At 39.8% G+C, this 13414-nt stretch overlaps 1 protein-coding gene across 1 annotated transcript in view; it reads left to right on the top strand.

The window, feature by feature from the left end:
- The window catches only part of SPATA6 (spermatogenesis associated 6), a 30935-nt gene extending 30274 nt beyond the window's left edge, over positions 1 to 661 (top strand). Inside the window, exon 15 of the transcript XR_014158151.1 lies at positions 78 to 661. The gene's annotated coding sequence lies outside the window, so the exon portion shown is untranslated. The remainder of the gene's footprint in view (positions 1 to 77) is intronic.
- Positions 662 to 13414: the final 12753 nt, after the last annotated feature.

Raw genomic sequence — 13414 nt, 5'->3', positions numbered from 1 at the left:
CCTTCAGAATGGATAGGTTTGATCTTCTTGCAGTCCATGGGACTCTCAAGAGTCTCCTCCAGCATTTCAGAGCTAAGTCCCACTTAATTCAATGGTACTCGCTTCTCTGGTCACTCTTTTTCCAGTAGTTGCCTAAGAATCACTTTGCGCAATAGGTTGAGTTCCTAGTGATAGATGTCAAGACAAAAGAGGAGCGTCACCAAATATCCAGGAATAGATCTTTCCCCTTGTATTTTTATCACCACAGGAGCTGATGGAACACTTGGACTGTTTCACAATTTTGGGGTGAAGTTGCACCTCTTTCTGACCATAATATTTGGCCCCACAAATATCCCTTTTTATCCTAAATGCCTCACTTTTCTGCTTCACCTGTCTCTGCCTACAAGCCCTGGGCATGTTAATTATATAATTCTAAAAGTTGTAGAATAATACAGTCTGTTGAATGTTAATGATTATTTGAGATATGAAAGCAGGTAGAAATTCCTCATCCTTACCCACGTATAATCCCCAAATCACTTTCTGTGGTTGGCTAACCTTCTGTTAGCTGGCAAACAGCAGTGTGAATAGGGCAGACTCTGTCTCCTCTTTGACTTGCAGGGTGTGATAAGTAACATTTCAGGCAATGAACCAACTTAGTAATAAACAGTAATTGTTTAGTGCACCTTGCCTTCTAATACAATTTAAATCCCTTCTATCAAATGCAAATGTCTAAGTTCCCAAGCAGTGCTTTAAATAACATTTTTCTGTGCTTGTTCCTTATCTTTTGTCATCCACAAAGTGGTGTGTTGGTGGCATGAGATGGCACAATTCCACCAGCTTCATTTTGCATCTTAAAAAGAGCTGTCTACTCAAGTGCAGAAAAAAACTGGTTCAATGAAGAGCGAGCTGGAATTTAGAGAAGAAATCTTTTCTTTCCAAAATAAATAAGTAGTGTTGCAGCATGCGAAAATTCCTGCCAGGCATGGTATTTTCTGCAAACAATATATAAATGTAATCAGCATAAAGCAGCAATTCCTTATATTGAAAAAGTGTTGACAATGTGCTCCGTGAGCTCAGAAATCGAAAGGAATGTAAAAGGAATCCCAAATGCTTTGTGGATTTAAGTATCTTAAAATTTCTAAACACGTGTGGTGTGCAGTGTTGAACAAGTTAGCCACTTTCGATGCAGTTTTCATATAAGTGCAACAGAGGATGGGTGGAGAGAACAATTTACCAAATGGAAATTGAGCATTATAGTATAGAATCATAATATCCCTTCAAATCACAAGATCTTTATCACAGATGAACACCAAATCACAGCAACAAAATAATGGTGAAATTCTCAATCGCTAGTTTAAGATATGGTGGCTGAAGTCACCCTGAGTAGTTAGTTCCTTGGGCAGAAGCTTCTAGTGATCAGCAGTGAGATATGCCCAAAAATTGCCATATTAATTGTATTGCAAGGATATTTTGTTTTCATAGGAACCAACCCTTAGGGGCTGTGGGGGCTTCAGCCCCCACAAAAAATATTTATGGGCATTCCCATTCAAATAGTGTATATGCACTGTGTCATGTGGTTGATTATACAGGGTGGGGCTTACCTGGACCCCTGCAATCTTTTATTCAATTTGGCACCTCTGGTTGTTTTATCCAGCCAATCCGGATTTAGCTCAGCCCGTTTGGAAATTGGGTTTGTATTGGGTTCATTTTGAAAATAATTTTAAGAATGTCGTGGGATTTCCAATAATGCATGGAGATTTGGTATAGTCTGGAATTTCTATATGCTGATCCAAAAATCCATGTGTGACTGGAGGTTGGCGCCTCCAGCAATGGCTGAATTCATCTGATCGGGAGGAATTTGCTTTGTGGAAATTAGGGTCTGCCCGCCACGGCGAAGGCGGGGACCCACCAAAAATCACAGGCGGGAGAAGCCTGTGAATGTGGGATCCGGCTGGCACCTTTTGCGCCTCCCCTACTCGCGGGGAAACCCGGTTTCGGGGATCAGGAGTGACGTGGTGTGAGTGGCGCGGTGCTTCGAATTGACTGCTTCTTTCACGGAGTGAAGCCGCATAGCTGTTGTCGGAGAGCGCTGACTTTTTCCTGTGGACAATTTGATCTTAAAACAACTACCCGTGAGTAGAACGGAAAATTGGATTTTTAAACGTCTTAATTTGGCACCGAAACGGGGAGGTTTAAAACAGGAAGTCCGCCTTTCCCTTTTGTAAATAGACTGAAGCAAAGAGGCTGCAAGCTAAAGTCTTGGAAAGTCTTCTGTAAAGGATTAAACCTCCATTGGTTAAAATCATTAAACCCCCCTTGGAAGCAGGAGAAGAGGGGGGAAATTTTGGATCGTGTAAGCCTGCAGGAGAGAGAGCGAAGAAAGATAAATTACCACCGCTTCGAACCTGGAAAAGGGCTGCTAGTAAGACTGACGTTTTGGGAAAGTTCATTGACTGTGAATAAACATATGTGGACAGATAGCTAAATAAGAGAAATATATTGTTTCCATTGTTTCCTTCTGCATTTAAAAAGGAGTAAAAGTAACCGAAAATTGAAACTAATTTTGTTGCTTGAACTGTGTTTAAAAGGATTGATACAAATAGAAATTGTTTCCCTCTAGAGGGAGCCTTTGAAACTGTTACAGGAGTGGAGCTGGGGGGATTACCAGCTGCAGAGATAAAAAACTGTGAGAACCAGGGATTGACCTTGGATTGGTAAGAATGTCGACAGAAGAAGCCTTGGTGATTGCATTATGCAAGATAAGTGCCTCATTGGAACAGCTTCATAAGAAGACGGATGTGATGACTATCAAAATTGACAATTTGGGACAAAAAGTGACTGATTTGGGGCAAAAAGTGAACATCTATACAGAAACTATTCAGGAATTGTTTCAGGAATCTACTTTGACATGGCAAATTGTTGAGAAGGCAAGGGAGAAAGTTGTTGTTGAACCTAAAGTAATACAAGTGGAGAGAGTCCCAGTCTTACAGAGGCAATTTGATGAATATAAGTTGTTGCCTTCTATGACTGAATTTAGAGAAAGTCAGATTTTGAGGATTGGAACCCTGCTTGGATTTGAGAAGGAAAGTTGGATAGATTCCCTCATGCAGGGATGTACTGACCTTTGGGATTTGGACTTGGGCCAGGAGGAGATTGGAGTTGTGGGGACTTTCAGTCTTGGAGGGATTTTGAAACACGTCCTGAAACATCTTTTGGACTTTAGTGCTAACTATGGAGATTTGGCTGACCTGTCGAGAAAGAATAAAAATATTGCTAGGTTGGAGCCTCCCCGAGATCTACTCCTCGGCATCAAAGGAAGGAAATTAAGAACAAGATCAACAGAAGACAAAGTAAAGTGCATGTATAGATATGAAGAAGATCTGCAGAAGGGACTTGGAAAAGAGTTAAGAGTCTCGGACAGAAGATCACCAGGTTGATGGACCATATGGAATAGATGGAAAGGACTGGCAGAATCCGAGACCAGGGAGAAGAGACGGTGGAAGAAGATTGGAAAAAGTTTAAAGTTTATTTATAGAAATATTGTAAAATTAATGAGTGTTAGAAAAATGTTGGAATGAATTTATATGGCTTTAGTAGAAATGTTATAAGGAGTTAAGTATAAATAAGTATTATGGTATTAATGGAAGATAAGGTTAAAATAAGTTAAGTTAATTATATGACAGAAAATAGAGAAAGAGGGAAAGGAATTGCTGAAATAATTAATAGAAGTGGAATACAAAAAGGGAGGTGAGAGGTCGATGAAACGAGGGAATGAAAGATAGGGCATTGAAACGGTATGATGTATGTTTTTAAATTTTTTTAATGTTTAGTTTAATGTGTTAATGTTGTGTTGTGCATTGTATATTGTATTGTATTGTATTGTATTGTATTTCTTTTGCCTTTTTTCTCTTTTTTCTTTTCTTCTTTTCTTCTTTTTTTTGTAAGATTTAAAAGTAATAAATATTATTTTTTTAAAAAACAAAAATCCATGTGTGGTTGGACATCTGCAAATCTGTCAGATGAGGGTGCTTCCTATTCATTTCAGTGGAGGACTCTGGTCCAGACACATGGAAATGCAAGATGAAGTTGTAGCAGAAAGGGGGCACTGAGTTAAATCACATTCCCTCATCTGGAACATATTGGCTGGATTAGTGCAATACGGGTTTCACTATTCACACTACGTTACCCATTTGGCATATTCCTGATGAATCAAGGGTTCTAGATGCTTCAGATCTTATATGGTTTTGTTTTGTTCTTTGTATATAGAAGTGAATTTTGAAGGTATGAAGTTACGCTGCAGTGTGAGCTTTTAACCTGTAAAGTATTCCTTCTGTTTGTGTTGTTAGAACCCTGTGGATCAAACCTTGTGCCTTCTTACCACACAGTGATACAGAAATGAATGTTTGTGAACCTTTGACAGATTTTGTCATAAACGTGATTTATCATTGTGTTAAAAACATGCACCTCTTTTTAAGAAGCCCAACATCTAAAAAAAAAAGACTTTGCTGTAGCCTTCCTGGTTTACTGGTTTTTAATCATGTAGCTGTCAGAAATAAACAACCACTGTTCTTTGTGTGATGGAGCCTAATGTTAAAGCTGTCAGAGTCCACTGAGAGAGTGCAAGTGTAATATTTATGTCTATAGGGCCTGCCATTCATGCTGTTCTCAACTTTCACTGATTTAGGGCTCAGCTGGTGTAAACTGGGTCTTGTTTCTGCACACCTGAAGTCAGTGAGGGCTTTTAAAATGACTTTTTGATGTGCAAAATGACACTGTAATGGCTTCCACTCAGTCGCTGTGTGTTTCTAATCTTTCAAAGGTATACCTGTTCCACCATGTTCAAGATTTTTTTCCTTGGGTATTGGAATAATTGGTGGTATTTTAAGATAGTGAACTGTGCTGAAATAAAGCTGCTTACAAAGCTAAATATGTCACAGTTAATAATAAAACTACTTTGTTATTGTGTAGATCCCCCATTTTAGTGGGCCTTCTGAGGGGGAATTTCTCTGGATTGGACCTTGCTCTTCTCCAGAATCCTTTATTCACTTCTCTTCTGCACATAAAACCTGGTTGAGTTCCAGATGGGAAGAAATTCAGCTTTGCTCATCCTAATTGATATTGAGTGGTTTTTCATTCCTTGGAGGCAGAAACAAATACATACCAGAGTCTGAAATCTGATAAATTTATACCTTGATAACTTGTGATTGTGTGAAAAAATATTCCAGCCTGAAGTGTCATGTATTCATGTAATATATATTTGGTTTGTGTAAAAATATAATTTCCTATGTATACTGTACTAACAATATATACAGTGGTACCTCCGGTTGCAGATGGGATCTGTTCTGGAGGGCCGGCCGGATCCCAAGGTTTTCACAACCGGAGAGACCGCTTCTGCGCACATGGCGGTAGAGCGCTTCTATGCATGCACAGAAGTGGTCTACCACTTCTGCGCTGCGCGCTGGGCAAAAAGCCGGAAATATACTTCTGGGTTTGCCACTTACGTATCCTGAAGTTTACGTAACTGGGGGATACGTAAGCAGAGGTACGACTGTATTGGCCTTGGTCTTGAGTGAGCTAGACTTTTAAAATATTGATTGGTTCTCTTTAAATCTGATGACCAGGTTCAGTTGCTTACTTGCTTTTTCTGGCTCAAGAATAATGTATCATAGTGGCCATGATAATTGCTAGAACATCTGATGATATGCTAGCAAACATTTAAAGTATGGATAGTTAAAGACAATCACAATTTTGGAGAGTCCCTGCATTTCTGAGTGACTTACCTGACGTATGTTAAAGCAATGTGGTGCTCCTCTAGCAATTGTAAATGCATTAGACAGCTGTGAAGTTGTTAGAATGTTTTTGTACTGCAAGCAACAAAAGGTTTTTTTTAAATAATGTTAGGAAGGAAAAAGGTTTTTAGTAAAGTTAGGAAGGAAAAGTTATGCAGAACTCTTAAAATGCCTTAGACATTAATTACTTGAGCATTGACTTTCAGTTAATGGAGACAAAAGTGTGAAGTCCTCTCCTAAAGCACAAAGACGCTGAAATTTTACCTAGTAACAGCAGTGGGGAGAGGTTTAGGCTATTCATCACAATAAATAAATGAGCCAAAGATTCCCAAGTTTCCTTTTATTAGTTCTTTCAGTTTGAAACTTACATGGTCTGCTTGTACTGATGGTTTGAGTTTAACTTTGCACAGCTCCTACTGGAAGAGAAAATTAGGCATGCACATTCTATTATATTCTGGAGAGGTAGGAAAGCAGCACTCTTGTTAAGTGCTAGGAAGATTTTTACTGGAACACTGTTAAGAAGCTGGAACTTTGAGCATGGGATGCGAACCTCAGGGTCAAATGCAGCTCTTGAAGCTTCTCTATCAGGCTCTCAGGACCCTGCCCCAGGCTACTGACCAACTTTATACTGTGCTGTCCTTGAACACTTTTGCTAGGCTGGAATGTGTCCTTGAATTGTGACAGTACCACTTGCTTGTCTTAGTGGAGGATGGATGTCTGTTGTGTGTGAAACCTCAGATATTCATGTGGCAGGAATGTAGCTTAATATACAAAGGTAAGTGTTAGATCAATTTCTCCACCAACTTTTGCCACTGGTATGCAACCCTGAAAAGGTTGCCCATGAAGGAATGCAAACCGCAGGCTGATTTTCTTTTCCACACTCCTGATTCTAAACACTGGCATATTGTCTTGTTTCCATTTCTCCCCTTAGTCAACCTTGGTTTTTTTCTGTGGTACACCAAGACTCTTGGTTTGAAATCCCCTTTTCCAGCAGCCATGACCCTCTCATTGTCAGAGGTTGAAAGAGCAGTATGGGGCTGTTTGCAAAAGGACTTTCAAACAAACCACGCTGTGCTTTCAAACCCCAACAATTGTGGCTTCAAAGCATAGCATCATCTGATGTCATTGTCCTGGCAGGTGACTGCCCACCAATCAAATTTGGCTTGGCAGGATTGGGGAAATAAGAATCTGGCCTGCCAACCAAAAAAGCTTCCCCACCCCTGTGATAAAATATCAGATAAATGATTCTTTTCCTGAAGCCAAAATATCTTCAAGTTAAAGTAATTACTAAGTAAATAAATGCTAAGGCAGTTCACAGTCTGAGAATTGACTTACATAGTTCCAATTTAGAACAGTGGAAATTGTTAAATTACTGGTATATTTTCTGATCTGGGATTGGCCTGATATAAAATAATAGTGTGGGGGTTTATGACGCAGGAATTTGGTTTCTATCAAGTAGTACCTGTTTCAGCCTTGTAGCAGTTGTGTAATTAACAGTCCCTATTGCCCCTTTTTGGAGGCATTTCACCCTTTTCTTTTTTTCTTTTAAAGATCTATACCCATTGATCTAAAAATAGTTTATTTTTTAAAGAAACCCAACAAAATCAGTCAGCTTGGTAGTTTGAAATTGTGTTTGTGATTCCCCAACAGATACAGGTTGTTTCATCCATGTACCTTCTTGATGTAATAATTACTTGTTCCACAAAGGGAGTTGAAGAGGCTGTTACCAGCTAGACACCCCAGTGGTTGCTCATTAGATTGGAAGTTTTGGGAATGCCATGACTTTTGTAAGATGTCTAGATACCCATACCTTTTGTGACGTGCGTTTTTTGACCCTACCTCTTGGACTATTATTCCTGAGCTCTCTTAAAGCTCCATCCTTGCTTGTTAAGTTTTTTTCACACTTTACTTTTTGTGCAGATTGCTATCCAGAAAGAATCATATTTGGTGTTTGTACCTCAGGAATCATGAATTTTAGGTTGCAACAGTAGCATTCTTTCCATATGCATCACTCTTAAGGAAACAGGTAAATATACCCATTTCACCGAGGTTGAGAATAAGTTTCTAGATAGTATCAAACAAGAAATTAAACTGAATTGGTTCAATGTTAATATTGAAGATTCTGTATTTTTACAGTTCTGAACTCAGTCTTCATAGGCAGATATATTTTAATTCGTCAGCTGCCATTTTAATCTATGTGGCATAAAATTAATAAGGGCAGTTGTGAGTTGGTCCTCTCCTGGGGTGGGGAAAAACTTCAGCAGGATGAAAGTATTTAAAGGCTGCAATTGTGTGAACTGGCTTTCTCCACTCTCCAGCAGTAAACATTTGACAGAAGGTTGCTTTCCTTGCCTGCCTTGTTTTCTGCACAATCATCTAGTGTTTACATACATCTTAGCCTCTGTGGCATTTTTGAAGACTTTATTTGTCTCATTTACTTTTTTGGTGCGGATAATACTTAAAATACGAAATCCATCTGTGAAGCATATTGCCTAGTCACGTTGAAGGGTGAAACCAGTTTTTAATTAAAATTTTATGCAGCACTTGTATTTCACTTTGTCCTTTTCTATTATGAAACACTTCAATCTTTTCCCTAAAACACATATGTCTTGTGTGCTTCAAGATGTTCCTCGCTGCTCATGCAGAACTGGTTTCTTAGCTCTGTCAGCAGAGCACCATATGCTCGGGGTTCATTTAGCTTCTCTCCCTGGCATTTGTGTAGGCAGTATCTTGGCTGCAATGCAACTCGACTGTACTGTACCCCATTCTTCTATTTTGGGAAACTTGTCAGAAGATAAAATAGCAAAGAAACACAAAAACTGCGGGAGGATGCTCCAGGGTCTTGCAGTCTAAATAATCTAAGATAATTTGGCCAATCAAGGCAGGGGCTTAGCATACACACGAGAGTTGTTTTCTTAATTATGCCTTGTGCTTAGTGTATAAAAGTGAATGAATGTTCTATTGTTAACACCAGAAATAAGGGCTGGAGATTAAGATACTATTTGGAAAGTTGCATGGATTCTAAATTGCTGTGCCGCTCTATATACCTTGATGAGATTTAAACAGAGAAGATAGCAGATGTCTTTTGTCTTCGTGAAAGTTAAAAGTTTCCCTTGCTGAAATTTTCACCATTGGAGGCAGTTTATTTATCATCATGGCTTTGATCATGTTCCATCTGCTGATTAAAAATCCATTCCTAAACAAAGCCGTTGAAAGGGCAGCATAACCATTGGTGCAGGAATGAAACCACCACTCAGCACCACTAATTTTGGAGACTGAATGCTTCTAATCCACAGCCAATTTACCTCGGGTGTTCCCAATAATGCTCATCCTTGTTAGTCCACATGGCTGAGAAAAGCTTCAAGGCCTTTGGAAGCCATACACTAAAAAACCCAAGATCTGCCTTTCCAGGGTTCTTCCTTTGCTACATATTGAGCACTACAGTAACCATCAAGAAAAATGTGGGATATCTGGATGAGCTTTTAGAAGGCCTGGAATATGGTATACTCATGTTGCATTCTGCTTTGGCTACCTTTGGTCTCCTCCCAGAGATGCTGTTAATGGTGGCCCATTTGGCCTCTTCCAGTGCAGACTCTGAGATCTCAAGATGTGCATACACTGCACAAAAGCACGATGCAGAGCTAATACTGCCTAAACACATTCCCATTCCACTGAATTTGGAGGATCAAATAGCAAGGCACTTAAACGTGTGGCTCGCTGCAAATGAATGTCAGAAGGCAACTAGAAAAACAGAGCTTTTAAGTTAAAAGCTGAGTTTCTGCCACCTCCCTTTTCTCAATATTAAACAAAGCTTCAGTTCACTCTATCTCAAATAACCTTTAAAGTTCTCCAAACTTTTTAGCCCTGCGGACACTAAGAAATTATAACAGTAATCTGTTTTATGCCTGTCTGGAAATCTTCAGAGATGATGGCTGTAGGATAACAAAAAAACTAAAATGGTGGTTTGCTGGAGCTTCCAACACAGTGCTTCTGTCCCCATCAGTTGTAAACGGTTGCACCAACAGAAACGATTACAAGTCCCACGTGTAAGTGATCAGGACTCATTGCTGAAGGTTCCCTTACGACTCCCATTTTAAGCAACAATTAAAAAGGCGTAACAGTAATTACGTTATTCCAAAGAAGTGGCTTGAGTTTCCATTAATTTGCTAACAAGGGAGCTCCACCAATTCACAGCAAAAACTGGAATAAAATATCTTGAGATATTTCTAGCGGTATTTTTCTCCACATTCAAGCTGTAATTTTTAAAAGAAAGTTGTCTTTGTTTCTTCCCATTTCCTATGCCTCTAGATAGCAAAGGATAAGCCTTCCCCCTTTCTGTACTTTTGAAAAATTAATAAACATCTATTAAACATACTCTCCTAAAAGGTGTTGGAGACATAACTTCCCTTTCCCACACCACTGTTAAGTCTCTATGCAATTACATGACTTTAGCTAGTGAGACTCTCTTTGAAAAAAAGTGCAGCTTTGGGCAATATATTTGCTTAGCAAGTTGATTTGCTGCAGGTCTCAGCACTGCAGAAAATTATGTGGTTTATTTGTATGAAGAGTAGAATATCTTCAGAAGCCTCTAAAGAGTACTGCAATTGTTTGTACTTTTACATGCAGAATATTATTATCATCATTAGATTTATTACCTGCCCTTCACTAGAAGATCCCAGGGCAGTTACAGCAATATAAACAGTTTATTTTTAAAAAATTGGTGTGGGTTGTTTGGTGCTTTCTCTTATGCCCTCTGTGTAAAAAGCCCCAACATCTCTGAAGTCTGCTTGATACTTCAGTGGTAACACATGTGTAGGGTAGCTTTTTTCCGACTGAGGTTTAAACCCAGTCTTATCATTGTGATAAGATGAATGACCCAGTGGACAATGAAGTCTTGCCCAGACACAATACAAAATGGCTTGAACAGAACCCACAGGCAACAGAGAAAGAGTGAAAAATGCTTTTGCCTCTGTTGATGAGGAACCACCTTTTGGAATCAATTCCATTGGCAGCTATCATACACATTCTTCACCATCTCCTTGCTTAAATGCAGACTATGGTAGATGGGAATCACCATCTCACCAGGGACCATCTTTTTGCTTGTACAGAGGTCGATTTTCTCTTCTTCTGGACAATGAGAACTCTAGTGTAACAGTTTCAGTGTGGCCGATACTTAAGGACAGTGCTGTCTGCCCCACCGCATTGTGCTAAACTGTTTCAGCAGCACTGAGTTACTGAAATGTGACTGCCTCTGTCCCACTAGTGCTTCCATTGCTCTGCAAAAGCTACGTAGCATTTTGTCACCTCTCAGTTCACTCAGTAATATCACTCATGTTAGCAGACCACTTGTGGGAACTGCCCTTTAAACAACAGTGAGAGATTCTGCCACTCACTTCCAGCTCCTTAGCTGTGCCAAACTGAGAAGACGACACTTCTGCACTTGAGAATTCTTGCCTTAGCAGAGTGCCACACTTTCCAAAACAAGGATGGTGGCTGTGTGTAAAACGTAAAGGTAAAGGACCCCTGGACAGTTAAGTCCAGTCAAAGGCGACCACGGGGTGCAGCCCTCATCTTACTTCAGGCTGAGGGAGCGGCCTTTGGCCACAGACAGCTTTCTGGGTGATGTGGCCAGCATGACTAAACCGCTTCTGGCACAATGGAACAGCATGACGGAAGCCAGAGCACATGGAAACGCTGTTTAACTTCCCGCCGCAGAGATACCTTTTTATCTAATTGCACTGGTGTGCTTTCAAACTGCTAGGTTGGCAGGAGCTGGGACACAACAATGGGAGCTCACCCCGTTGGGCGGATTCGAACTGCCAGCCTTCTGATTGGCAAGCCAAAGAGTCTCAGTGGTTTGGACCACAGCACCACCCGCATCCCCTTTCAGCTGCATGTACACTGGTGATACCACCACAAACCCATACAGTGTGTAAGATGAAAATATGTACATTTTTGAACACCCATGCAGGTTTCACAAACCTGACTGGGCCAGGGTTCCTAGGTACATGGTTGTGTGACATCACCTGACATGAGGTGGTGGTGTAGCGCTGCCACACACATACCCCAGTTGTGCTTGCATAGCAAAGGAATTGTTCTTACAAAAGAGTTTTTCAACTATTTTAAGAAAGCTACTGCCATATACTATTTAGTGCTTGCTAACATTGTAAGAAAACATCCCAGAATACTGTGTTGTTTTTAATGTGCCATTGTAGTTTGCCAGTATAACAATCTGAACAAAGTTTAGGATTTCAGGCTGGAAATGGAAGGTAATTATCTGATCTGAATGGTCTCTAGCAGCTGAAAGTCTTTTTAAATTTGAATGAATGAGCATGGAAGGATTTTCTTGGTGTTGGACAAAATGGATTGCAGTGTAATAAAGATGAATGCCTTAATTGGTGAGAAAGTCATCTTATTAACTCCTCTATATATTTAGAATTTATAGGGAGTAGTGCATAAAAGATGAAAAGTGATTTGCAAATCTGATGCCCATCTTCCTCAAATTTGTAGAGGTTTTTTTTGCTTACAGTACTAAAAATGTGCCATAGAAGCAGGTTTTCTTTTTAAACCCACTATATTTCAGATAACATTTTAAAATATTTCCCCAATAAATTAGTGTAGTGACATGTTTGTAGGGGTTCATTGTTAATTTCATTTCCTCTTGCTCAGCCAGCCTGACAACAAAACAGCAAGTCATTAATCTTAGTTTAAAAGAAGATTCTTTTTTTGTGTGTGGAACCATAATGAATGACCTTGATAGATTTGTCAGGAAAATGAATGATAATCATTTGCTGATCGACACAGCCCTAGCAAGGAAGATTAATAAGAAAGTATGCATTGACATCATTAAAAATGTCTGCTGCCAAGGGACTTACACGTCAATTACAATTGAGGCAACGCACTGCACCTAGGATAGTGCTGTTCTATCACAATCTGTTTACAACACACACACATGTATGAATTCTATAGTGCTAGCAACTCATTTCTTGAAATGTCCCAGCATGAAAAAAATCATTCTTTAGTGATTTATCTGAAGAAGTGTGCATGCACACTAAAGCTCATACCAATAGCAAACTTAGTTGGTCTCTAAGGTGCTACTGGAAGGAATTTTTTTTTTTTGTTTCTTTAGTAAGTCAGAGCCTCTGACCCATGTATGTCTGTACAGTATGAGACTGCATATAGGTCTTCTAAACAGTTCTACTCGGTTGAACTGATGCCTAGTTCTGGTGCTGCTAGTTCTGATGGTGCCCATCAGTGGTTGGGAACAGAATGGAAATCTGGATTTTATATTCCATTGTTTCCAACGACCCCACCTGAATGCATTCAGAAACCCATTATGTTTCTCAGCACAATTCATGCAGCACATCCTGGCCGGACCTTTGAATTAAACACTGCATAGGCAGCTGCCAAAGGAGCATAATGAATGCACTCTTGGTATTAGCTGCCTCCTGTTCTGAGGCTTACCTGCGGATAGGAACATAGGAAGCTTCCTTATATCCAGTCACATAATTGCCCCATCTAGCTTCGTTTTGTCTACACTGACTGGCAGCCTGAGTACATGCCATTCAAGAAATAAGACTGACCGGAAGGTATGTTAATTGCATCTCTTGCTTTAAAAATTACCCTGTAGTTCTTCTTCCCCACTT

This window comes from Podarcis erhardii (assembly GCF_964252035.2).
Source record: "Podarcis erhardii genome assembly, chromosome: 6".
In the NCBI taxonomy this organism is placed as follows: domain Eukaryota; kingdom Metazoa; phylum Chordata; class Lepidosauria; order Squamata; family Lacertidae; genus Podarcis; species Podarcis erhardii.
Note: the sequence above shows the minus strand (reverse complement) of the source record. Positions and strands in the feature narration are given on the sequence as shown.